Consider the following 24,540-nt stretch of genomic DNA (forward strand, 5'->3'; position numbering starts at 1 on the left):
ATATATATATAAAAATAATTAACATTTTAGTGCCAATAATTCGTTAAGTACAGTTTGAACTCCAGAGAATTCAGTTAAATGCCAAACAAACTACAGGTGTGATTATGCCTTTCAGCTGTGAGTTTGTTTTGTTGTGTTCAATTTCCACGTTGATTAAGAGAAATCAGAGTGCCAAATATAATAATAACATCTTGTTAATTTAAAGTGAATGGTCAGATGGCCCTTCTGACTCAATGCGCACCTACTGCCTGTGGGTATCAGATTCCTATCAGCTTATTTTTTGTTTCTGTTAGTTAGCCATGCAGAGCCAAATGGCTAAAAGAGAGAGGGAGATGAAGAGAGCTGGATTCTACGGCTGCTGGTGCATCATAAACAGAGTTCTTTTCAAGCTCCCAAGCGTTACACCTATGCAAATGCACTAAAGACAATGGGTAGGAGGGAAGAAAACCAGTGCGACTTTCAGATCTCAGGATGTTTTCAGAGCTGTAAATTTGAAGCCAGCGTCTTATTTGAAGCCAACATTTCAAATCGTCCCCTCGCCTCCTCAGCCGAGAGCAGGGTCTTCCTGAAGTTTCACACCTCTGCTGTTGAAAACTCTTCCAGTGTTGTTGCAAGTTTTGCAGTTTCAGGCTAGTTCTGGAAGAAACTCTCATAATCCCTCTCGAAAGCACTGTCAGCTCAGGAACAACACCTGAACTGCCCATGTTTTCCCCCTTCTGTTGATAGAGGCAGCGGTGCTGCAACTTCCCCGATGTGCTTTGAGTGGGGTAGAGTCTCTACCCCACACAGACACACAGCTCCAACGGATGAATGCGGGGAGCTCAGAGCCCTTTAAATCCCTCCCGCGGCTCCAGCAGCCGGGCTGGGGCCGGATTTAAAGGACTCGGGGCTTCCCGCAATGGCAGGAGCTCCAGGCCCTTTAAATCCCAGCCACAGACCAGCAAAGCTCGGGGTTCCCCGCAGCCGCGGGAGCTCCGGGCCCTTTAAATCCCGCCCACAGCTCCGGCAGCTGGAGCTGCGGTGGGGATTTAAAAGGCCCGGAGCTCCATGGAGGATGGAGCCTTGGGCCCTTTAATTTGCCCCTGAGCCCCAGGGGCTCCCAGCCACCTCTACAGCTAGGAGACCCAGGTTCATTTAAAGGCCCTGGGGCTCCCAGCCACAGCCGGTGCCCCAGGGCCTTTAAATCTTGAAAGGCCATGCCTCTTCTGGATGAGGCCACACCCCCTCAGGACTTCAGCAGTACTGGTAAGTCCTGTAAGTTACTTTCACCCCAGTTCAGCCCTGCAACAGGCTTTTCAGAGAGTAGCCGTATAAAGCAGTAGTAAAATGCTGACAATATGCGAGACTCTCATAGGGCTGGTTGTGTTTCTCCTGATAGTGCAGTTTCTGAAGTTGCAATGGGCACATAGACGCCTTCGTCCGGAACCAACCCGATTCTTGGTAGCTTGTGGCAGCTGAACTTTAAAGTTGATCATGGCAGCTTCAGTAAGGTATGTATTTCCAGATATCTAACTAATGGACTAATAAGCCGACAGAGAAAATTAGAGACATTTATTGGTAGCATAAGGTAGTTTTTTTTCATGCTAAAGAAAGTTTTATCTTAAGAATTGGAGATATGAAAGTCAACTTGGATCCTTCTGCCATTTTTAAATAGGGGTTGTGTCAAATGTATATGGAACCTTGATGTGTGTAAGAATTAAACACCACCGAGGACAGGATTTCTGCCTCATGAAGAGGAAGAAGGAATACATTTTCATATTGCAGAAGTGTTCAAATATATTGGGTTGACCCTTAAAGCACTGGCTTTTGTTTAGACTTTCCATTAAATAAATGTTTAGAAGGATGTAAGATATGTGCTGAAAAACCAAATCTAGTCATCTGCCACACCAGATGTTCCATAATTTAAACTGGGGTGGTGTATAAACCGTGCAGATGAGGGAGTCCTGCTCCATCAGGTTTTATGAAGTCCATCAAAGTGGCCCCTGTCCAGCAGACTTCAGGAAGTCTGTGGGGAGGAAGATACACCTGGGTAAGATGTTAGGTGGCTGATGATGCAGGGGAATAGAGCTGGGAGGAGAGAGGTTTTCTCCACACTGAGTGTGTGAGGATAGATTTTATAAAATGCTCAACACCCAGAACTGGGATCAGATTTTCAAGAGACCAACCAATGTGCTGAGCTCTTTAGAAAATCTAGCCACTAAATCTGGCTCCAACTGTAGATGTGAGACTTTGTCATCTCCCCACAACCCCTTTGTGTGTCCTTTTCCTTCCTCATCTTATTTCTTCTTCTCTTTCCTATCCCCCTCCCTTGTTGCCTCCTGTCTAATAGGAGTCTGGCCCAGCTGCCCAAGACTGTCTATTTGGCAATACAAGTGTAAGCCTGGTCAAAGGAGCAGTTAAAAGGAATGCCCTAAACAACCTGATGCTAGTACAAATTTGCCAGGTGTTGGAGTGGCCGATCACTCTGTGTGCCATGCCTGTGTTTTTCTAGCAATGAGGTTGCAAGCAGGGACTCCTCCAGGCACCAGCGAAGGAAGCTGATGCTTGGGGCGGCCAATGGAAAGGGGCAGTATGTCCAGGTCTTTGGTGGCAATTCGGCAGCGGGTCCCTCAGTCCCTCTCGGAGTGAAGGACCCTCCACCGAATTGCCTCTGAAAAATGAAATGGCACAGTGGAGTTGTCACCGAAGTGCCACCGATTGCGGCTTTATCTCCCACCCCCCGCCCCCGCTTCTCCGCTTGGGATGGCAAAAAAGCTGGAGCCGGCCCTGGCTGCAAGGAAGAGTCAACACCAGAGACAGAAATGGCATTTTTTATCTTTGCTGTTCTTTTCTCTCCTCTCGTGCGTTTGTCTAGTTTTGTCTGCTAAGAAATGGGATTGGGCTTTAACAGGGAGCCCCAGCTCATCTCAACCAACTTCTCTTTTCCCCGGAAAGACAATGTTCACCATCTTTAATACTGACTAAGAGGCTGTTAAATAGAAGGGTGGTCTCCTTCTAAAAACTTTCTTGAGCTGTCATAAACAGATTGTTAAGGGTTAATGTCTCTTTTACCTGTAAAGGGTTAACAAACAGGGAACCAAACACCTGACCAGGGGACCAATCAGGAAACACGATACTTTCAAATCTCTGTGGAGGGAAGCCTTTGTTTGTGTTTTTTGGGTTTGGCTTTGTTCTCTCTGGGTTCTGAGAGTAACCACACGTACCTACAGGCTCTCTAATCTTCTGTTCAAAGGTAGTAAGTACAAAGGTAGAAAGGCGGTTTAGTCTTTTTGATTGTTTTTTCTTTATTTGCAAATGTGTATCGGCTGGTAGAGTTTTAATGTGTATTTGGCTGAAAGTATTTTAAATTGTATTTCTGTTGGAGGAGGCTTTTTCTCCAGTTTCTATAAGCTGACAGACCCTGTAACTTTTACCATCTAAAGTACAGAGACACCTTTTACTTTTTTTTTCCTTTTATTAAAAGTTTTGCTTTTAAGACCTGTCTGATTTTCTCCCCTTGTTGAGGCGCAAGGGAATTGAGTCTGTACTTAACAGGGAAGGAGAAGGGAGGGGAAGGGTGGAATCCCTTTGTTTTAGATTCACAGAGCATGAATCTGTCTATCTCTCCAGGAGACCTAATTTCTCTGTGTTGTGATTCAAGGAGTTTGAATCACAGTAATCTTCCAGGGTAACCCAGGGACGGAAAGGCTGGGAAAGGCAACGGTGAGGAAAGGGGTTTACTTTCCTTGTGTTAAGATCCAGGGGGTCTGGGTCTTGGGGGTCCCCAGGGAAGGTTTTGGGGGGACCAGAGTGTATCGGGCACTGGAATTCCTGATTGGTGACAGCTTATCAGATCTAACTGGTAATTAAGCTTAGAGGAATTCATGCTGGTACCCCAACTTTTGGACTCTAAGGTTCAGATTGGGGAAATATACCATGACATGAGCTACAACGGTAGCGAACAAGGGACACTGTTAAAATGAAACCCTTACTTAGTGCTTTGCCTTTCAAATGCTTTAACTGTTTTTCCTTCTTTTTCTCTATCTTTAATAGCATTGGTCATGGTGTTTGCCATGGTACTAAGCAGGCTGAGGTTTCTGTATACCTAACCCCAAATCTTGCTTAAAACTCTTTAATGTTGGACAGCGACAGGGTCATGTTCACACATTCGGGCCCATTTATATCATCTAAATGAATACAACTGTGCTGTGCAAGCAGAACAAAAAGATGGTCCCTGCCTCAGTGCTGAACCCCTGAATCACCCTTCTCAAGGAAGAGAGCAGGTTCATCATGTCTAGGGCCCTACCAAATTCACAGTCCATTTTGGTCAATTTCACGGTCATAGGATTTTAAAAATAGTAAATTTCATTATTTCAGCTATTTAAATCTGAAATTTCACAGTGTTGGGATAGTAGGGGTCCTGCCCCTAAAAGGAGTTGTGGGGGGGTTGCAAAGTTTGTGTGTGTGGGGGGGGAGTAGCAGTACTGCTGGCCTCACTTCTGTGCTGCTGGTGGTGGTGCTGCCTTCAGAGCTGGGCAGCTGCAGAGTGGCAGCTGCTGGTTGGGAGCCCGGCTCAGAAAGCAGAACCACCGCCAGCAGCAGCGCAGCAGTAAGGATGGCCTGGCATGGTATTGTCACCCTTACTTCTGTGCTGCTGCCTGCAGAACTGGGCCCTCAGTCAGCAACCGCCACTCTGGCTGCCCAGCTCTGAAGGCGGTGTAGAAGTAAGAGTGGCAATACTGCGACCCCCTGAAATCTGTATAGCATGGGGTAAAAGCACAGAAAAGACCAGATTTCACGGTCCATGGGGCATTTTTCATGGCCATGAATTTGGGAGGGCCTAATCATGACTGTTTGCCATGATGTTTTTTCACCTGTGCTGTTCTGGCACTGGTTCAACCCACAGCTGGCAGAAATTCATGGCAACATCTTCACTTTGTGGCTGGGACACACCCCTGGGGTCGTGCTGCAGGGGTTCCAAGCAGTGAAAGATGGGCTGAACACCCACCCTGAAGAGCTTTCTGGACGGCTGAAGACCCCTTTCTTCAAACGATTCGCAAGTGGAAAAGGTAAATCTTCCCCCTCCTCTGTCTTCTCCTGCACTCTACACTGTGTTCCTCCTTCTCCTCGTCATTCTTCCTCTTGCCTTTCCGCTCCTCCGCATACATTCAGTCTCCCTCTGGCTCCCGCGTATTCACCTCCCAGCACATATGCATTTCCCTGACTCCCTCCAGTCTCTTCCAAGTCCCATTCCTACCTCACACACTTGCTCGGCTCCTCACTGTTTCCTGTTCTGTTACTTAGCTGCCCTGCCTTTGCTTTATGGTTGTCTTCCCTTATGGCAGCACTGGAAACAAAGGGGGCTAGCGATCATTTTTACTAGGGGCAAGCAGAGGCTGTGGGGAAATTGTTGCCATCAGGAATTCATTCCTTTGTGAAGTAATGGGAAAAAGCCGCCGTTGTGAATAAGGGCAAAACTCACAAGATGGATGCTAGTAATCCTGAAATCAAGAGAAACTTTTCTGAAATCACCAAAGATCACAAGACTGCCCCAAAATATAAAAAATAATAATAAAAAATGTAAACTGCTAATTCAAACTCCTTCTCTTTCCCGTTACTGGTTCTTGAGAAACAGACGGGGCTCCATTCTTTTTCTCTGAGGGGCTAATTGGAAATAGTGACCTTGCTCTGTCTGGTGCCTCCAGCCCATGTGCTACAGAGACTCCAGGTGAGGATAAAGTAGCTCATGGCCCCACCAGGAGTCCCTTGGGTGCACTGAAGAAGTCCCAGCCCCACATGATATCCACAGTAGGGGGTGCTGCATGCTGCACTTCACAAGTCTTCCGGTAAATACAACACAGGGTCTGTTTCACTGTTGTGTTGCATCTTGTGTCATCATTTACACCTGTGCGAAGTGGGTGCAAAATGCTGTCAAATCAGAGTGATGATGTTTTACACTCTGCATTGGTGTAAGTGACGGCGCAAGGTGCAGGGTAATAGTGAATGGGGATTGTTGTGGCTAACGAGTGGAACATCAAAGGTGAAATTTAGTCCCACTGCCCCTAATTGTCAGCTGCCAGGATGTAGTTGCACCCCTTAAACTCAGCAAGACTTCCTTACACAAAAGCTGCAGTTAGGGAACCTTTGGTTTAAGTATGAACTAGTGTTGTTAGTGGAAAGTACGGGTAGAGGTATAGTCTGAAATGAAACTCGGATACAACGTTGAACAGAAATTTGGGATGAGGCCTTGGAACATCGGGGTCTTTGTGGAATATGTTATCAGGTGGGTGGGCCATCAGGGACTGCAGTGCCAAAATTCTCTCCACTGAGGTTCTGGTCATTAAGAAGAAAAACTTCAGCAAAAGGTTGTATAGAATGTAAGACTCAATCATGGGCTCAAAGGACCTCCCATAAGTTTGGTTAACAGTATCTGCAACCCCGAGACGTCCCTGATGGACTGCTGAGGACTTTCTGGTGGCCAGCAGAAACCCGGCTGGTCACATGGTGCCTCTTTGTTTCCAAAGTGCATTATAAGAAGCTAAAAGCGCTCTGCTAAGGCTGTTTGTCCAGGTAAGCAGCTGCTCTAATTCCCACGGGGGTGGATTTGTGATTGTGTCTCCCAACATTTACAATCTCTTTATTAGGATGTGGTCCATCTTATGAAAATGGTGGAAAAGCCTGTCTTAGAATGAGACCTGAGGAATAGCTTGTACTGTCCACCAACAGTAAGTCGGTCAAGTAAAAGATATTCCCTCACCTACCTTGTCTGTCCTAGAATTAAGCTGTTGAGAAGGTCCAAGAGAATATTTGTGGCCTTTGGAGAAAAGTCTCAAAGTCAAGTGACCTTGGCTTAAAGGCTGTTGATGTGGATAAGGATTTACACCCCTTCATGCCCTGAACTAGGGGATGTGCCTATGTCTGAATGTCTCAGGGCTCAGTCAACTCAGGAGGGGACAGCCACAACGGCACGTAGCTGCACTGAGCCTTTATATGAACTCTACAGGGCTGCTGGGTGGAGCTTGCTTCACACTCTTACTAACCACTATTCTCAGACTAGATGACCATAATGGTCCCTTCTAACCTTAAGTCTATGAGTCTTGACACTGCATCAAGAGCAGAGGCTGGTTTGGGGAGGGCAGCTATTCGACTGTCGGGGCTCCCCAACCCTCCTTCCCAAGGAGGTCACTGCTGGATAAATGCCTCCTGGGAAGCTCTGTGAAGACAATGTCATGAAGGAGAAAACAGGGTTACCTGCATATAGTAACTTACATTCTCTGGATGTGTGTCCTTCACACAGACCCTCCCTCCTTCCCCCTGCTTCAGAGTCCAGCTGCAAATATGGCATTTGGGGGTAGTGAAGAAATGAGGGGCTGGAAGAGAGTGGGTTCTGTATGCCCTCGATGTGTAGAGCTCAAGGGAATGGTGCAAACCCTTTAACTGCCAACCACTGCCCCAAAAGGGTCAGTGACTTTTTGTAACCATTCCTAAATTGGGTTTCTGTGCAGGCAACTCAGTCAGAGAACAAGAATTACTGTTGGTAAATAACATCCATTTATCCTCAGCTTTTTAATCTCCCGTTTACAATAAAAAACATAAGAACATAAGAACGGCCGTACCGGGTCAGACCAAAGGTCCATCTAGCCCAGTATCTGTCTACCGACAGTGGCCAATGCCAGCTGCCCCAGAGGGAGTGAACCTAACAGGCAATGATCAAGTGAGCTCTCTCCTGCCATCCATCTCATCCTCTGATGAACAGAGGCTAGGGACACCATTCTTTACCCTTCCTGGCTAATAGCCATTTATGGACTTAACCACCATGAATTTATCCAGTTCCCTTTTAAACATTGTTCTAGTCCCAGCCTTCACAACCTCCTCAGGCAAGGAGTTCCACAAGTTGACTGTGCGCTGCATGAAGAACTTCCTTTTATTTGTTTTAAACCTGCTGCCTATTAATTTCATTTGGTGACCCCTAATTCTTGTATTATGGGAATAAGTAAATAACTTTTCCTTATCTACTTTCTCAACATCACTCATGATTTTATATACCTCTATCATATCCCTCCTTAGTCTCCTCTTTTCCAAGCTGGAGTCCCAGCCTCTTTAATCTCTCCTCATATGGGACTCTCTCCAAACCCCTAATCATTTTAGTTGCCCTTTTCTGAACCTTTTCTAGAGCTAGAATATCTTCTCTGAGGTGAGGAGACCACATCTGTACACAATATTCAAGAAGTGGGCGTACCATGGATTTATATAAGGGCAATAATATACTCTCAGTCTTATTCTCTATCCCCTTTTTAATGATTCCTAACATCTTGTTTGCTTTTTTGACCGCCTCTGCACACTGTGTGGACATCTTCAGACAACTATCCACGATGACTCCAAGATGTTTTTCCTGACTTCTTGTAGCTAAATTAGCCCCCGTCATATTGTATGTATAGTTGGGGTTATTTTTTCCAATGTGCATTACTTTACATTTATCCATATTAAATTTCATTTGCCATTTTGTTGCCCAGTCACTTAGTTTTGTGAGATCTTTTTGAAGTTCTTCACAATCTGCTTTGGTCTTAACTATCTTGAGCAGTTTAGTATCATCTGCAAACTTTGCCACCTCACTGTTTACCCCTTTACAAACAAACAATCCCTTTTTTAACGGGAGACTTTTCTCGGATGGTTCCAGTCCATGTTGTTTCTATGTCACAGCAAGATCTCAGATAAAAGAACTAAGCCCCATGGTTCTGGATTTAGACCTAATGATAGAAAGTATATTGTAGGGATGTGTACATAGTTTTGCTTTTCATAAATATTAGTGTGACAGGTAACTGATTCTCAATGGCCTCAGGTATTTTATTCTCAAGTGGTCACGTCTGGAAGCAGCAGAGATGCTCGGGCTGATGACCCTGCGGAACCTGGGACTGGGCAAGAAAGGCCTGGAACACCGAATCCAAGAGGAGGCTCGTCATCTGGTGGAGTACTTTGAGACTGTGAAAGGTACCTTACTGCTAAAGTGGTTTTTAAGTACAGTCGTGTTGCCAGCATGTGAACTAGTCTGTGAGACCAAGCAGGCTCCCTCTGCTCCAGAATGGAGTATCTGTTGTTCTTGGGGCCGTTTCATTGAATCACTGGCGTGGAATACAGGTCTACAGGCAGAGCTGAGTCTCACTAGCATGTATTTTATTACTAACATGAAGATTTCATTCTCAAAAGAGCTACATATAAAAGCCCAGGGTTGGGAGCTAGGACGGAGGCTTTAGGGTCTCCGTTCTTCTGTATCCGTGTTAGTTAATGATTTATCGGCAGCTCTGACACCCATCACCAACGCATCAGAGCACTAAATAACAGTAACGAATCAAGTCTCACAGTATCCCTTACGTCTTTAAGGGCTTGGCTACACTTGTGCGTTAGAGCGCATTAAAGCAGCCCCAGGTGCCCCAGCTCACTCCCCGTCCACACTGGCAAGGCACGGAGAGTGCTCTGACTCCAGGACTAGAGCGCTCCTGGTACTCCACCTCAGCGAGTGGAATAATGTTTGATGCGCCTTGGCTGCAATGCCCAGGCATCAGTGTGAATGGGATGTTGCATTACTGCCCTCTGATTGGTCTCCAGAAACGTCTCATAACCCCCTTAAGTCAAGAGGCCACTCTTGTCGTTTTGGAATCACTGCAGGCATGCGGATATGCTGTTTGAAAGCTCCATTTCTGACAGCCAGCATGCTTATCTGCTGTGAGACAAAGCAACCATTACTGTGGAATGCTGTGTCTAAGATAGAGAGGCTGGAGGGAAAAGGGGTCTACTGCTGTCTGAACTTACAAGACAGAATGCTGACATGCTCTCAGCCCCCCCAAACCCCACTCTCTCCCCCCCCCATACACACAACACGCTCTCTGTCACACTCCACCTCCCCTCCCCCATTTGAAAAGCACATTGCAGTCACTTGCATGCTGGGATAGCTGCTCATAATGCACCAGTCCCAATGCCACTGCAAGTGTCGCAAATGTGGCCACGCCAGTGCGCTTGCAGCTGTCAGTGTGGACAGACTGCAGCTCTTTCCCTACTGCGCTCTCCGAAGGCAGGTTTAACTCCAAGCACTCTACATCTGCACGTGTAGCCGTGCCCTAAAGCTAAGGAAACTTCAATACAGGGAAGTTAAGTCACGTGTCCAAGGCCCCACAACCACATACTTGAGAGAGAGCTTAAGCCAAGAGCAACTCAGTTCTAATGTAAAACAAATGCCAGTGGTTGTACTGACCATAGAGAAAAGCTTGGCTACAAAGTGGGAGAAAAGGAGAAGAAAATCAGTATAGGTTTTATTTACAATCTCTCTTTTATACTTACAAGACAGTGAGTTAGATACTGAGTGTGCAAGAACTGTACAGCAAACGGAGCAGCAATTACACACTCAGCAAAAGGTCTCTCACAACATGGGATGCTAGAACCTATTTTAGTGAGAGGGGAATGTTGATCCGATCAAATGGATTGTACTTGTAAACAGTCTTGTTTATAGTTATTCTGGAGTAAGATGGAGGAGGGTCAAAGGAAAAGGGGGGTGGTCTTTAGATAGTTTATTCCTGGCTGCTTGAATGGTTCACTTACATGGGTTTATTTTTTCCTATCCTTGTGTTTTGTTTGGCATATTGTGATGCCTTTTTTAAAATATAAGTTCCTTTAGAATCTGTATACTGGAATCTCTCTGTGAGCACAAGGGCTGAGGAGAGTTAGTTTAACAATTTGCCCTTTTCTGAGCAAGCTGCTTTCTGGCTGGCTGGCTGTTTTATTTCTTTATATTTACTTTTCTTGTTGAATTTTGGTCTCTCTTCCACTAATGTAATTGACCACAGGTGGTCTCTGGGATTGTGTGCAATTTTTACCTTCCCCACTAGATAGAGAAACAGTAACAGGAAGTATTAATAATACCAATCGCTCTGTTTGCAGGGAAATCTCTGGATCCTTCTGTCCCCATTGTTCATGCTGTCTCAAATGTGATTTGTGCTGTGGTTTTTGGACATCACTTCTCCTTAGAGGATGAAACCTTCCACCAGCTGATTGAAGCCTTCAACTGTATATTGGCTTTTGGGAACAGTTTCCATTTTTTTGTGAGCAAATAATCTCTTTTCTTTTGAAATGAGAAATGCAGATGAAAGGTTTGACTGTGAACGTGATCATTTAAAGAACTCTGCAGTGCCTGGAACCACTAGAGTTTGTAATAGAGCACCCTGAGCCTTGGTGGCTCAGGCAGGAGTCTGATGCTGTTTGTTAAAATTTCACAGTATAGGTCAGATACTTACGATGCTGAACTGCCATGTGCTGGGAACATTGCTATTATTAAGATATAATGCAGTAAAGTCTGTGTTTAATAATGTGATTTGATATTCTGTGTTTAGGTATTCTGTATTAATAATGTTCATCCTGTAAAGTCAGAAGCATGGGTTTGTGATGACATGGTGGTATGAATGTACAGCACGTCTTAGGATGACAAATAATGGTTTTGAGTGGGCAGATCCTGTAATGATCCCTGCACTGGTTTTTCCACCTGGTGAGTGGGTGGATGGTATTAGGATTGAGTTATGCAATGGAAACGTGACTCCCATGCCACAAGACAATCCATGTCAGGATCGTGAGAATGTTTGTGGGACGCTGTGTGTTGCTTATGTAGAAGCCACACTGTAAAGTGAGCTGTCATAGTATCTTTCCCCAATCTGAACCTTAGAGTCCAAAAGATGGGGTACCAGCATGAATTCCTCTAAGCTTAATTACCAGCTTAGAACCTGTAGCACGCCACCAATCAGGAATTCCAGTGCCTGATACACTCTGGTCCCCCCAAAACCTTCCCTGGGGACCCCCAAGACCCAGACCCCCTGGATCTTAACACAAGGAAAGTAAACTCTTTCCTTCACCAGTGCCTTTCCTAGGCTTCCCTCCCTGGGTTACCCTGGAAGATTATTGTGATTCAAACCCCTTGAATCTTAAAACAGGGAGGAATGTTCCTTCCCCCCTCCCCTTCTCCCTCACCCAGAGGCAATACAGATTCAAGCTCCGTGAACCTAAAACAAAGGGATTCCACCCCTCTCCCCTCCCTTCCCTTTCTTCCCTGTTAAGTACAAACTCAATTCCCTTGAGCCTCAACAAGGGGAAAAAAACAGACAGGTCTTAAAAGCAAAACTTTTAATAAAAAAGAAAGAAAAAAGGTAAAAGTTATCTCTGTAATTTAGATGGTAAAAGTTACAGAGTCTGTCAGCTTATAGAATTTGGAGAAAAAGCCTCCTCCAGCAGAAATACAATTTAAAATACTTCCAGCCAAATACACATTAAAACTCTATCAGCCAGATACACATTGGCAAATAAAGAAAACCAATTAAAAAGACTATAACCGCCTGTTCCTTACTAGGTACTCACTATTCTGAATATATAAGAGACTGTAGCAGGGAGATTGGCAAGAAACCTGGTTGCACATATAGCCCCTTCCAGGACCCAGAGAGAACAAAGCCAAACCCAAAAACCACAAACAAAGGCTTCCCTCCACCGAGATTTGAAAGTATCTTGTTTCCTGATTGGTCCTCTGGTCAGGTGTTGGGTTCCCTGTTTGTTAACCCTTTACAGATAGAAGAGACATTAACCCTTAACTATCTGTTTATGACATGAGCCAATGAATTTTGACTTAGTGGCGTAACTGAAGCCGGTAGGATGATTCTCTTAACTAGAGGGATACTATATAATTCCTGCGGGAGAGAGAGACGGGGAATAAATGTAATGGATGGCACTGTGTCGAAAGTGTTTGATCAGTCAGTGAGATATAACTTGGTAGTGGAGAATGTGAAATAGTTTGGGTGAACTTACAAAGAATGGACAGACAGTGAGGAATCTATGTGGTTGTATTGTCTATTTCTACGTGATAAAGTGGCCCTGTACTTTGTGTAGACAATAGACGTTACGTGTTTGGCTATATTTGCTACACAACAGGAGTGTAAGTAAAGTCCGGTGCAAATACAGTATTCTGTGGTTTTAAGTACAGTTTGAACCTCTCTAGTCGGGCACCCTCGGGACCTGACCGGTGCCAAGCCAGAGAATTTGCTGAACCATGGGAGATCAATATTGTAGCGAGTGGGTCTCTTTTTTTATTTTTATCTCGTCAAGGAGAATAAATGGAACAGGGCTTGTAACTCTGCCTAGGCAAGGTTTACCGGTGTAGTAAGTGAAGGCCCTGATAAAGGCCCAGTATGAGGCCTGAGGCCTGAACTAAAGTAATGGCTAAGACTTAGCTAGAAAGCAAAGTCAAGCTGTGAGCTGAAGGCCGGCTCGGTTCACAGATGTTGGCAAGGAAAGGGCTGATGTTGCATAAACAGATATTCACCTAGCATACTGAAGTATAAACACGGTACCAGAACACCTTATACTGGAACATTCCACAGATAAGAAAGAACAGGCCGACCCATCCCAATGACGGGCAAAAGGGTAAAATGATGGATAGAGTTGTTTTGATCGAACCAACATGTACAAGGTAAGAGGTGGCACCTTACTACGTGGAGGGGTTGCACCTCAATATGTCAGGAGTGATGTGTAACTTGTTTGTACCTGTGTATAAGAATACATCCCTGGGGCGGTGTCTTTGTCCGGGCGGGGGGGCAGTGGAAAGTCCCGCCACTGACTGAGCCAAGTCCATTGACCGTGGGTACATATTCGTAGTATGCCCTGAATTAGGCTAAGAAACCTACAGGGAACTATTATTGTATCCAATACGGCAATAAACCTGGCCGACGTGCCTTCGTACCTTACTAGACTCTGTGATCATTGGGGGTTCTCTTCGGGTCTGCTGTGTCAGCTATCTGCGCAGAACTGGGGCAGCACACAGAGGGAACACACGCACACAGCCGAGTGATACCAACCAGGGCTGTCCTTAGGCATAGGCAACATAGGCAGGTGCGTAGGGCACCTGAAAATTTGGGGCACCACTGGGTCTTAGTGTCCACCCTCTTGTTTTCCTATCCCTGTTTTGACCCTTCCTGCAGGCTCCCACAGATGGCTGCTCTAGCCTGGTGAGTCTTCCTTGGGAGGAAATCTAGTAGTTAAAAGTGAAAAAACCTCCAGCCTGCCAGACCTATTAGCACAACATTGAAACTGTTAAAGAGACATTCAAGGGGTAATAAAGCCATTTAACAGGCATTTGCCAACCCCAAGGTATATACTGACAGGTTTCAGAGTGGTAGTCCTGTTAGTCTGTATCAGCAAAAACAAGGACGAGTCCTTGTGTCACCTCAAAGACTAACAAATTATTTGGGCATAAGCTTTTGTGGACTAGAACCCATTTCATCAGATGTCCACGAAAGCTTATGCCCAAATAAATTTTTATACTGTCAGTTTCTGACTTTACTGACAAAAATAGTTGTGCATTAATGTAATATTTACACAGAACATGTCAGTCTACAGGACCTTAGTTTAAAATTTGCCTTAAAAATATTTCATTAGTGAGCTGGTGAAGATTATAAAATCACATTTCTAAAAAATGCTTGCATAGAGTTTTAGATGCACAATCATCTTTAGCCTTAAATGTGTGGATCTTCACACATAGTTTTTTAAATAAATCCTTCAAAAGACCTCCCTTATCTAAAATACACATTTTAATTACTATAGTTAAAAAAAAAAAAAGTGCTTCCAAGTCTTCCTGTCCTTTCTGTCCATCCCTTCACCACCTCTCCCTCCACTCCCCACTGAAGAGAGCCCTTAAAGGGACAACAGTCCTTCCCTTCCAGATAGCTGGACAAAGAGTTCCCTTTCTTTACTTCTGACTATCCGACAAACTAGTTTTAAAAGAACCCTCCAGCAAAATCAGTACCTTAGTAAGACAAAATCCTTGTTATACCTAAAATCTTTGGAAACATTTTTTTAAAGTTGGTGAAATTTCATAACCATGTCTCTTGTTATGGAGATCACACAAAGTAAATTACTGTTCCCTTTTTCTAAAAGCAATGAACATTGTTATGAACACACTAAATCTCTCTGATTAATTTAAAAGAATGTCTTTGTTTCAGTGAGTTAAATATGTAGTAATCTGGAATGCTGGCTTAAGATTTGAGTACATTTAAAATATAAATTCAACTTAGAAATACTGATGAAGAAAATGTAAAACAGAGAAGAGCTGCATCATGTATTCCATTATATGTAATGTTGTATTCAGCAGGACAGCTGACTCACCCTTACTATGAAGTTTTTGCAAATAAATCTCTGACAAACTTCAGGGCATATCAAAAAACCTGTGACTGACATTTTTTATTCCCAAATTTTAGTGCTTTTAATTAGGTACTTTCTTCATGTCCATTCTGCATGAGGGAGAGTGCATGGAAGTCTCTGCGGGGAACTTTGACTCTCCGCCACCATGAGGCAGGCTGGGCATCTCATTATCCTTTGCTGTCAAGTCCCTCCTCCCCCTCCCCCACCAGGCTGTGAGCTTGGGCTGCCATCCAGCATAGGGGCACCAGTTTAATAATACTGCCTAGGGCCCCATAAATCCTAAGGACGGCCCTGATACCAACAAGGAGAGAGCAGAGCACCACACCGGTAGTATCTGACAACACACCTTGACAACACTGGTGACCTTGACCACTGATCTGGTGAGTAAGCGAGCTGTCCGCTGTAGGAATCGCGATCTAACATGGCAGAAAACCTCGAGCTAGGGAACCCCCTGATCCCCTCCCTTTTGATCCCCACGGAGTTTGATAACTCCTGGACCCGCTGGATTGCCAGTAAGGGAGGTCCATATGAATTTAAAAAAGAGAGTGGGGAAACATGGACTGGCATATGTAGAGCAATGATAGAAACTGAGGCTCTAAAAAATAGTAATAAGAGTAAAAAAGCAAGAATCTTACAACTCATGTCTATGGCAGTGAGATGGCTTAAACAGCATGCTGGCATGCTGGCCAAACAGGTGATGGAAAAAACAAAGGAGGTAGAAGAAGCAACTCAGGCAGTAGAAGAGGCAACCCGGGCAATTGAGCACTGAAAAGCCCAAGCTCTCTTAGCAGGGCAGCAGGCAGTCCAGACTCACGATATGCTCGAGCAAGTAAAGCAGGAAAATAAAAAATTGGAGACAGCTGTAGAAAACCTGCAAAAGCAAAAAGTGCCGTCCCCTGGTGTCCAACGTACTTCAGGTGCTGTTACGGTGCCTGAGGAATGGGGACAGAAATGGAAACAGGTGGCTCTTGCCAAATTAAAAGATGGAACATGGGACAGTTGAGACGAACATTGCAATGGAGACATGTGGCATGACTCTGTTGAAACATCCTGTCGTAACCCATGGGCAGGGGCTACCGCACCGCAACAACCACCTTATGATGCAAGCCAGGTTCTGGGTAAACCCTCCCCAAAACCTAGATCAATTCCAGTAAAAACAGGAGAAATGGGTGAAATGGAGACAGAAAGCTCCACTGAAAATCCTATTCCCCACCTCACCCTCGACGCTACCCCACGTACCGATAACCCCCCTCACTTAAAGGTATGGGATGAAGTGGACACGGTAACGAAAAATTTAACTGAGTGTTTAAAAAAACCATGGCCCCGCCGTAACTATGCAGAAAGGGAAAGAAATCAGGAATATAAAAACCCATATACCCCCCATCCACCACGCGTGAGCGGCTTAACAGCCAGGCTCGACGCTTTAAAGATTAATGAACTCACGCGTTGGTCGGAGCTGTTGGGCCTCCCCCCCTCTGAAAATTTTAATGAGTTTATGGTATGGCTCCATAAAAGTTCGCAGTTACTCAAAGCAGTAGGAATTGATATGTTGCAGGAACCAATTTTGGTGCAAACTTTTTTGGGACCCCTGAACTGTCATACCCTCGGTTTTGATGATGATGTTGCACAGATGCTTAAACGCGTGGTTCAGAAACACTTTAAGTTGTCTAGTGAGTTAGCAACCCTTAAAGGAATTGCAAGGTTGTCAGGGGAAGCTCCAGCTAAGCTGGCAGACAGAATTCAGACCTATGCCAGGTTGTCAGGAGGGTCTACCAACTTGGAAGATTTAAAGCAAATTGTTCTGGAGGCATTGCCTCCTGGTGTGTCAGACTGGATGAATGCTTGGTGTGAGAATGGAGGAAAAGAGGTACCGTGGGACGAATGGATTGCAAAGGTAGAGACAGCAGTTAAGCAGCAGGAAGGAACTCCTGTTAATGAGCTGCGTACTCAGTTAGGACAGTGGAAAACAGAGGGTCCTGGATACTCTCCCTGTGGTCGTGGCCGGGGTTGGAGAGGTCGTGGACTAAATAGAGGTGATAGAGAGAATGCGTGGGTGCCTCACGGTGTTCTAAAACAGGAAAACTTAAACCTAAAAGGAGAGATTGAGAGGCTGCAGGCACAGCTGCAGGCGTGTATGATTGGCAAGGAGTCTCAACAGGAAAAAGATAAGATGGTGACAAAAGTAGCTAGGGCGACGGTCCTGACATCAGGACTGAACGACCCAATCGCTACTGATACAGTAGCATAGGACAGCCCTATCCACGACTCGGAATGCATTTTTCAGCAACCCATGACAGTAGATGTTTGGGGACGCCCTCATTTAAGCATTCGAGTCGGGGAAGGGCTAGTAGATTTTTTTATTGGACACGGGGGCTGGAATTCCTATAGTAAAAAATGACTTTGAGGCATATCCAATTGGAGAGTCAGTGCAAATACAGGGAATATCTGGAACTAATCAAACGTATAATGTTAAAACCCTACCTCTCCAGTTTGGAATGCATACCTTTCATGAGAAGTGCGCGATTGCAGGGAGAGACAATCTAATTGGGGCAGCACACAGAGGGAACACACGCACGCAGCTGAGTGATACCAACAAGGAGAGAGCAGAGCACCACACCGGTAGCATCTGACAACACACCTTGACAACACTGGTGACCCCGACGTGATTGTTTGGGTGTACAACGACAGTGTTGATTGCCATTTCCATTCCCTTATTTACTCGACCGTGTAACTTGGCACGTCTTGTTTGACGGATCATATAGCAACACGTTCCTATTAAAACCACAACAGTTAGGGCCTGGATCCCCATTAGAAATACGCTTAGAGTGCGGACTACTGGATGCAAAGTCATATCCTCGGGGATTGCCCACCAGGGTGTTTCCACTGCTTGTTGAACCTCGTCCACTTCACGCATTTGCTGCTGGATTAAGTGGGCTACTGGTATTAGGGATTCCTTAGTTCTTGCTACTAATTCATGTATATCTAAATGTAAGAATTTTACAGGTGGAAACAGATCAACCAATAAGCTTTGCAGCTGTTCATGCATAATGACCATTTCAGCGACAGCCTTACCCGTTTTTGTTGGCCAGAAAGCATGGGCTCCTATCTCAATAATGCCGGTGACTGGTACACAGAATCCTGCCTCATTTGTGGGGCAGATATTGCCATTTATGGAAAAATTATGATACCCTATGGCACAGGCCATGTCCTGAATGCGCACTACCTCATTAACCAATTCCTTCTGTACTAGTCGTGCCCAGCCTTTTTTAGTGGCATTAATGTCAATTTTGGCATAGCAGTCACACAACCACCATCCATTATGTTTTGTACAACATGCCTGATTGATTTCTGAGCCAGTTTCCGTTACTAGACGCACAGTGGGGTAGTGTTGCACATATGTTTTATCTACCAGAGTCCCCACGCTATTAGCATAGTATACTTTAACTGGCTCTTGTACCCATCTCGGCACTGCCATCATGAGGTGTATGCATTTGCGTTCCCCTTGATTTCGTTTTGGAATGCTGTCAAACTTAGCGAATTGTAGAAAAATAGGCAACATATGGTCTCTGCCCTGTCGTTGTATTTGGTTCATGATGGTGGCATGGTTTAAGATACGTGGCCAATTATGAAGCTGCAACTGCAGTAAACTTTGCTGTACTATCTCTATTACCCTATAGCCATAGGCCGTGCAGGCCACTGCCAATGAAACGTCATTGTTTTGTATACTGTTAATAAGAGACAAAATAGTGGCATTCAGGTGTTGAAACCCTTGGGCAATTACATGCATATTGTCAATAGTGATTGCATGTTGGTCCATTAATAAGCTGCTAACACGCCCCCCCCGTTTTAACTGCTTTACCTATTCCGTCCACAACGGTGCTTATTTTCCAGTTAGGATTTTCGATATCTGCTGAATTCCATAGGGACATGCCAAGGCTAGAACCTCCCAGGGCTGTTCCCAATAGATCTCTTTTGTTTCTATTTTGCTGTGGGACAATTTGAGAGCCCTTCCAGAGTTGTAACTGCATTTGCAGCTCAGAGTTAAACCAATTCTTATAATGACTGGGACACTGCTCTGGCATGGCCATACCTGCAAAATCCAGTTTCAATGGCACATAAAGCCATCCTACATTTTCTACCATATATTCCGTAGTGGGGTGTAGGAAAATTCCTGATATAGGCCATGGCTGTACAGGTGGACATTCTTCCTCTAAGGTAGTATCGATGTATGGAGGAAAGGGAGGAGGTGGTGTAGGGGCTATAGTGGGGCAGACATCCTTACAAACCTGCACATGGTAAATGCATTTACTGATACTTGGGGTTATAGACCAAGTCCCTGTGTATGTACCTGCATCCCTTAGCTGTATATTACGGATGCGGATTGATGCACTCCACTTATTTTGCACATTTGTAAATTCCACCCTATTTAACCAATCCACATATGTTTTTACCTGCCCTTCAATGTAACTGATTACAGGGTTTATTGCTTGAAACCAATACAGAGAAACTGTATTGGTCTGGAGCAGGTGTGGTTGTATAATGCATGTTAGAGTAAGATCTTCCCCCACCATTACTGTAAGATAGTCCTCCATAATTTGCTTTGGTGCCATTAGAGCGGGCTCCATCTCCGGAGTTGCTTGTTTTCTTTCCTTGTTTATATTATGCTCATGGTGTTGTGGTGCAATAATGGAAACATTGTTGTCTGAAACTGGAGGAGGGAGAGCTAAAATATCCATGGGTTTACAATTTACAATAGCATCAATTTTCCAACAGCATGCATACTCCCCCTGTGTCTCTTTACTTAAAGTTAGTTCCTTTTCAATTTGTTTGTGTGCATCCTCAAACTCTGGGACGGGAACCAGCTGAGTTTGGCCACTGTTATTAACTTTCCATCCCCACGCCATCAGGATTGGGAAAGGCGATACCCTGAGGATGTTTTCCAATTGTCGCTTTCCTTCAGTTTCACACACCAATTTCAACACAGTCCTGGTAGGGTGCTGCTGGCTAGTTGTCTCCCATCCATTAGGGTTATCTGCTGTTTCGACCCGGAAGGATCTGGTCACCGAATGTGTTCGGTTGATTTTGATGACATCTGCCAGTCACTTTGACTCTTGGGCTATTACCAAAACGCCTGCCACGATCCAAATCCATGTTAGCATCTTAACCTATGAAAATACAAAACAACACTCGCCTCTCTCTTACATATATATAATAGAGGTTATACTGTGTGATATGGGGTGGTGTGGTTTTTTTTTTTTTTTTGTGGCAGCAGTATTTTAGAGCCATAGTGTCTGATATAAGACCATGTAGATTAGCCGCATTTATTTATTTTTACTGGCTCTTCCTCGGTGTAATCCCTATTTAACAAAGCCAGTATGACCTCATCGCTTAGTGGATTTAAGAATAGGAATCTTGTTCCCAAGGGGACAATAGGTACGTTGTTAATCCATGAGATCCCTGGCCCTACCATCCACAGCGGCTGTTTTCCTTCTTGTTCCAATGTCCACACGGAAGTGTTTACATCATTCCACCAAACAGTGAGTGTATTACCAATACCCCAAACGAACTGACTCTTCGCCCTTAATTGTCTGACTGGGTAGGGTCTAGTCAATTCAAAGCGTTTTAATTGTCCCCACGCAATATGTAACAGTAAGCGGGGTGCAGGTGGAGCTCTGAGGTTAAAGCTTATAAAACTTCCATTATTTAGTTGGAAGGTTTCCATGGTACTTACCGCACTTGCTTATCCTGCGTTGCTTATCCTGCGTATTTTTCTGTAAAGCAAGCACAGACATGTAACATGCATGTTCAACCCTTATATTCCTTTAATTGCATTGCATGCTTCCAGCGGGGCTGTTTGTCTATGTTAACCAAATACAGTGAGGGTCCTAGTTTTTCTACAATGGGCCAAGGTCCGCACCATTCTGTCTTTGGAAATTTTCTCTTGGGACCTGGTTCAATTTTAGCCATTACCTGATCTCCAATTTTCCATTGCTTAATATCACTGTGTTCATCAAATGCCTGATTCATTTTTTGCTGTTCTGCAGCCTGCTGTGCTGCAGCTGCTCCTTGGACTGTGCCCAGCCAATATTTAAAACTATTCATCCAAGTTCTAGTTGCAAGTGCTGTAATTGTCTCCCAATCTGGAGGATAAAACAGATTTTAAACACTTGGGATTGATCTTGGATTTTCCGAGCATGTGTATTAGACAAACTCTCACTGTGATGCAAGGCAAGTTATTAAATTTGCTGATATATATATTTTTAGTGATGGTTAAAGTATTATACTCAAATATTACTTAAATATTAATCACTATATCATACATATACATACACTCAAACATATATATGTATAAGACCAATATATAAGTCATATACGCCATAATTTCCATTTATATCCTGGGCATAGTTGTATGTCCCCACGAAGCCCTCGATGAAATACCAGATAGGCTACTAACTCCCAAGTACTTATGGTCCCGGGCCTAACATTCCCAGGCCCACTGTAAGGGACTAAAAGATAATTGGATCATGAAATCTGTCTAACAGTCGTACGAGGGAATGTGCAGACTACAAGGACAGAGGGGGCATGAGTGTATGGATGGTAAAATAAGGTAACCACATAACAGTGTTTAGCCCACTGGGTTATCTTTAGTCCATGCATTATGCTTTTCCGGGACGATGGGTAAACATCTTCCCCATAAAAAGACAAAAAGTAGGGGAATGTAGTAAGTGAAGGCCCTGATAAAGGCCCAGTATGAGACCTGAGGCCTGAACTAAAGTAATGGCTAAGACTTAGTTAGAAAGCAAAGTCAAGCTGTGAGCTGAAGGCCGGCTCGGTTCACAGATGTTGGCAAGGAAAGGGCTGGTGTTGCATAAACAGATATTCACCTAGCATACTGAAGTATAAACACGATACCAGAACACCTTATACTGGAACATTCCTCAGATAAGAAAGAACAGGCCCACCCATCCCAATGACAGGGGCAAAAGGGTAAAATGATGGATAGAGTTGTTTTGATCAAACCAACATGTACAAGGTAAGAGGTGGCACCTTACTACGTAGAGGGGTTGCACCTCAATACGTCAGGAGTGATGTGTAACTTGTTTGTACCTGTGTATAAGAATGCACCCTTGGGGCGGTGTCTTTGTCCGGGCGGGGGGGCAGTGGAAAATCCCGCCAATGCCTGAGCCAAGTCCATTGACCGTGGGTACATATTCGTAGTATGCCCTGAATTAGGCTAAGAAACCTACAGGGAACTATTATTGTATCCAATACGGCAATAAACCTGGCCGACGTGCCTTCGTACCTTACTAGACTCTGTGATCATTGGGGGTTCTCTTCGGGTCTGCTGTGTCAGCTATCTGCGCAGAGCTGGGGCAGCACACAGAGGGAACACACACATGCAGCCGAGTGATACCAACAAGGAGAGAGCAGAGCACCACACCGGTGGCATCTGACAACACACCTTGACAACAACCGGCTCTCTTCATAACAAAGTGTTAGGGTTGTTACACAATTTTACTGTATTGGCACAAGGAAACAAGTAGATAAAACATAAAAAACATAAAATAAAATTATGCCGGACCCCGGATGTTGCCAGACCAGAGAGTGCTGAATTAGAGAGGTTCAACCTGTATCGTTAAAATTGGTTCATGAATTTTTCATTTTCACTCTAGCAGATGTGCCAGGGAGATGCCATCCTGGATCTATTGACTTATAAGGGAGGAATTGATTGAAAACCTGAGAATAGGGAAGTTTGGTACCTGGGATCTTGAGCGACTTGAATTCAGGCTGCTAAGGAACAGGGCAACAGATGAACCCTGCATACATTTCACGAGCTGTCACCTCCCATTCTATTCTCTGTGCCTCAAGTATCTATAACATAGATATTTTGCATCTGGTTCTGAAAGTTTTGCATAAATATGCAGGGACACAAAAGATCCTTAAACATATCAAGTTTCAGGGTAGCAGCTGTGTTAGTCTGTATCTGCAAAAAGAACAGGAGTACTTGTGGCACCTTAGAGACTAACACATTTATTTGAGCAGAAGCTTTCGTGGGCTTCCGAAGAAGTGGGCTGTAGCCCACGAAATCTTATGCTCAAATAAATTTGTTAGTCTCTAAGGTGCCACAAGTACTCCTGTTCTTTAAACATATCAAGTGTATTCTGAATCTTATTGGCCAGATTTTGCTGTGCCTTTCACCCTGTGCAATCCCATTGAAGTCAGGGCAGAATTTGGCCCTATATATCACTTTTTTTAATAAGCCGCTGAGACGGATTAAAAAAAAGTCCATGATTCTGCTATAGAAGGCTGCGTCTTGCTCTCCCAGTGTCTTAATGTGATTGTTTTAGCATTGTCATGGCAATTATAATCTAGGCAGTGTTTGAGCTGAATTAGGCTATAATTCTGAGGTGTCACTTTGTAAACGCAGGGATAGAAATCATGCAGCATGTGAACTCTCAGTCCCAAAATATAAACATCATGTTCCCAATGTTATTTTTCTGTATGATACTGAAATGTACTCATAGGAGTTATAAATTAACTGATTCCACTACCAAAATGGGGAAGGATAGCTCAGTGGTTTGAGCATTGGCCTGCTAAACCCCAGGCTGAGTTCAGTCCTTGAGGAGACCACTTAGGGATCTGGAACAAAAATCAGTACTTGGTCCTCCTAGTGAAGGCAGGGGGCTGGACTCGATGACCCTTCAAGGTCCCTTCCAGTTCTAGGTGATAGGTATATCTCCAATCATCATGTCTACTCTGAGATCTACCATTACCTAATGTTAAGTAACTCTCAGCTCCTTCCACTGATCTCTTCCACAGCTGTTTGAAATTCTCCCCTGGCTCATACATCATCTTCCAGGACCTCAACAGAAGGTAACTCTTGCTGTGAGTTTGTGTGTTCTTTCATAAGGAAGGAGATCAGAAGCCACAAGGAGAGAGGCATACCAGACAAACCACAGGATTTCGTTGACTTCTATCTGGCTCAGATAGCCAAAGTGAGTATGTTACTACAGCTCCCCTGAAGCACCATTAAACCTCCTATAGCCACCTAGTGCAAACAGAATTCTGTAAAGAGACGCTCCGGCTTTAAACGCAAAATATTCCTTGGTTTGTTTTTGTTTATTTAAAGGTAAACTTTAAGGATTATTTGAAAAATTGCTAATCAAGCTAATTAAAGCTGAACAGTGCTACAGGCTGGAACTCTTACATGAGAAATCACTGAGGTCAAAAGTTAAGCAGGATTCACAATGGGATTAGAGGAGAACATCCACATTTACATTAGACTAGATAAAATAAATGGTATTTTTAAAGACTATGAGACCTTGTTCTTCAAGGCATAAG

General features: G+C 44.4%; 1 pseudogene; it reads left to right on the forward strand.

The window, feature by feature from the left end:
- Positions 1–1,326: 1,326 nt before the first annotated feature.
- Positions 1,327–24,540, forward strand: part of LOC127056261 (cytochrome P450 2J6-like) — a 37,555-nt pseudogene continuing 14,341 nt past the window's right edge.

This window comes from Gopherus flavomarginatus, chromosome 8 (assembly GCF_025201925.1).
Source record: "Gopherus flavomarginatus isolate rGopFla2 chromosome 8, rGopFla2.mat.asm, whole genome shotgun sequence".
NCBI classification, from domain to species: domain Eukaryota; kingdom Metazoa; phylum Chordata; order Testudines; family Testudinidae; genus Gopherus; species Gopherus flavomarginatus.